Source organism: Myotis lucifugus, unplaced genomic scaffold (genome assembly GCF_000147115.1).
Source record: "Myotis lucifugus unplaced genomic scaffold, Myoluc2.0 scaffold_4665, whole genome shotgun sequence".
In the NCBI taxonomy this organism is placed as follows: domain Eukaryota; kingdom Metazoa; phylum Chordata; class Mammalia; order Chiroptera; family Vespertilionidae; genus Myotis; species Myotis lucifugus.
The window spans coordinates 7,187-10,717 of NW_005875713.1; the positions used below are offsets into that span (position 1 = coordinate 7,187).

The 3,531-nt window shown below is 52.5% G+C and overlaps 1 pseudogene; it reads right to left on the reverse strand.

Annotated features, from left to right (window-relative positions):
• Positions 1–252: 252 nt before the first annotated feature.
• LOC102434812 lies at positions 253–1,844 on the reverse strand (annotated as a pseudogene).
• Positions 1,845–3,531: the final 1,687 nt, after the last annotated feature.

Sequence of the window (3,531 nt, forward strand, 5' to 3'; positions counted from 1 at the left end):
CAGTCAAGGGCATGTACCTTGGTTGCAGGCACATTCCCAGTGGGGGGTGCAGAGCAGCTGATCGGGTTTCTCTCTCATCGATGTTTCCAACTCTCTATCCCCTCTCCCTCCTCTCTGTAAAAAATCAATAAAATATTTAAAAAAAACACTATGAACAAATTCCTATGCACACTACACATAAAACAAAACGGGAACAAATACAATATTCGTATTTGCATGTGGCCCGCGGGCCGTAGTTTGAGGACCCCTGATCTATTCCTTCCTCCTCTTTTTGCCTTCATGCTCCTGTTCCTGGGGGCGGCTGCTCTCTGAGGGTCTTTTGGAGCCACCGTGCTGCTTGGCTTCTTCCAGGAACTTGTCCAAACCGAAAGGATCTTCCTCAAACTGGACGGGTCCTTCTCGACCTCTCTGCCTGCGGTCCGAGCCAGAAAACTCCTTCTCGGGAACGAACCTGTCGGCCCTCATTCTGGCTTCTAGGTCGTCAGCATACATGTCCTGATCCAGATTCTTACCGGGCCTGTAAATGTTCTGGGCCATCTCTTTGCCGCCTCTCCAGGCTCGATCGTACACATGGTAAATTTCATCGTCTCCGCCTGCAAATCCGCTGTCCACGCCCTGGGATTGGCCGAACAGCCTCTGGTCGTACTGAGCCTCTTTGGAAGTCCGGGGATTGGGCGGTTTTCATTTCTCTCCCGTTCGACCCCTTGTCGGGCGCGGCCCTGGAAAGATTCCGGTCCTGCCGTCTCTCTTTCTGCTGGTCATGCCGAATTTCATCCCTCTCGCGTGCCTCCATATCCCCCTTTTTTTCCACGTGGGTTCTGACCCCAGCTTGTCTCTCCCTCGCTTTCTGGGCCATTTCTCTCAGTTTCTCTTCGTGCTTCTCTTTCTCTTTCTGAGCCACCTTCCTCTCCATGTGGGCACGCATTTCCACGGCGTCACGTGCCTTCCGATCAGCGATGGAGAGGGCTTCGGCCAGCTTGGCAAAAGTTTCATGGACGTGAACCGTCTGCAATCCTCTTCCATCGGCAGCCAGGCGCTTGTCTAACGGAACCGTGTAACCCTTTGCGTTCTTCCAGTTTGAAATACAAGGAGGAACCTTCCATGCCTGTTGCTCCTTCACGGCCATCGCTCGGCTCGGAGAATGCATGACCGGCGCCGGAGGAGAAGCTGGCCCTGGGGGATTTTCTTATTCATCGCGAACCTGGGAGGTTCCATGGGGATCTCTCTGCATTTCTGCCATAAGAATGACCCTCTGTTTGGCTCCAGAGTTGAAAGCCGTTCCTTGCTGAGATGGCGTGTATTGGATATACTGGGCGGGCGCCGGTTTCTCGGCCGCTCGAGCGGGCAGGGCCGCAGCAACCTTCTGCGACACGCATCTTTCTAAGGCCGCCCTGGTCTTTCTCGTTATCTCTTTAATAGCTTCTTCGTCGGGTCTTTGCAGGCCTGGGTCGCCTGCATCCGTGACCTCCCTGGGGACCAGGTCAGCGTACTTGCTATAAATGACCTTGTCTTTCGAGCAAGGGCATCGTATTTAATCTTGCCTTCAGCGTCCACCTGAATGGCCAGGGCGTTGGACATCTTTTTGTTTCGTCCCATGTCCAGCGGATACTGGGCCGCATGGATCTCTGGAAAAGCGCCCCCATCTCCAAAATCCTCTAATAAGCGAGGTACCCAGCCTGTCCGGTGCCCGTACGGGGGAGGTTCTCTTCCGGAGGTGACCAGCGAGGTCTGCCGTGATCTCTGGGATCCGCCTTCTCTTCAGCCTCAAGCTGGTCCTGAGATAGCGGAGTAGGTGCAGGTAAAAAGCTGGTGAGTGCCATCTTCTTCCGCTTGCTTTCAGCGCCCGCGACACCACACTGTTTTGTAAAATCATTTATAGTTCCCGTTCTGCTAATCGGACTTGCTAATAATACTTATTTTCAAAAGCCAGTTGTTTGATTGGGATATCAGCTGCCTCTTCATTAGTGATTACTCTCTTGTCGGCCTAAGGGTCCCTGTTCGGGCGCCAATTGTTGGGGGTCCAACCCCAGCAGGTCCAGGGGTTCCCAAAGGTGTGGACGGAGTCGGTGAAGAAGGAATGACACGGAGACAGCAGCGATCAGTTGATCAGCAGCCTAGCCAGGTTCTAGCCAGGTTCTGTCTTTTATTGTCTTGTTACATCTGTATTTATACCAGTTGATTTTAATCCTATCAATTTCTGTTCCAAAGGTTAGGGCGTTTCTTATCTCCATTCCAGGGAGTCAAGATTATGTAGCTTAAGCGTGATTGTTGGTAGTTAAAGTGACTAACTACCCGCCCGGCACTTAGTTAAGGGGTTTTATTCCCTCCCTAACTTCAGGGAAAAATCCCCACCCGGGGAAACAGCCTTTCTCGGAGAGGTGACCTTGGTTAGAACACATAGCGCTAAGAAGGGGAGCAAACATATTAAGAACAGGATGCCATAGACGCCAGGTCCCTTGAAACATAGGCTGTGCGGATGTTTCTTCCCTGCAGCCACTGTGTCAAGCAGCAAGGATGGACCGGCTTCCGGCACTTTCTCATGCCGCGACCCTGTAATACAGTTAGTTCCTCATGTTGTGGTGACCCTCAATTTCATGGTTACAAATAGAACATCACGAAAGCTTAGTGATTCACCACAAAAACAATATGTAACGACATGTGTGTTTTCCGATGATCTGAGGCAACAGCTGTGAAAGGGCTATTTGACCCCCAAAGGGGTCGCAACCCACAGGTTGAGCACCGCTGCGCTGGAGGGAGATGGAGTGCGGCCACTTCCCAGGGCCCAGCAGACACCCTGCTCCCAGGCGGGGACGTACATCACATGAGGGTCATCGACGAAATCTCCGGATGCTGTCAGAGTTAACAGTGACTCTTCAGAAAACCAAGTTATACACAATCCTTGCGGCCTAGCTGCTGGCCGCCGACAGCAAAATAATGGGGTTCGTGGTGATTGCGGGCTCGGCACCGGCCATGTTCCTAGGATCCCTGCCCATTGGACAAGGGGGCTTCCTGTTGGCATCATCCCGTTCTAAAATTGCCAGGATTATCCTCAGCTGATCAAAAATGAGCGTGCAGGCCTGGCCGGCGTGGCTCAGGGGTTGAGCGTCGACCTATGAACCAGCAGGTCATGGTTCGATTCCCGGTCAGGGCACATGCATGGGTGGCGGGCTCGATCCCCAGTAGGGGGCGTGCGGGAGGCAGCTGATGGATGATTCTCTCTCTCACCGATGTCGCTATCTCTCCATCACTCTCCCGTCCTCTCTCTCTGAAAAATCAATAAAGACAAATTATTTTTTATTATTTTTTAAAAATATATTTCTTTATTGATTTCAGAGAGGATGGAGAGGGAGAGAGATAGAAACACCAATGATGAGAGAGAATCATTGATTGGCTGCCTCCTGCACGCCCCCTACTGGGGATCGAGCCCGCAACCTGGGCATGTGCCCTTGACCGGAATCGAACCCGGGACCCTTCAGTCCGCAGGCCAATGCTCTATCCACTGAGCCGCACCGGCTAGGACTTCCCTGGAAG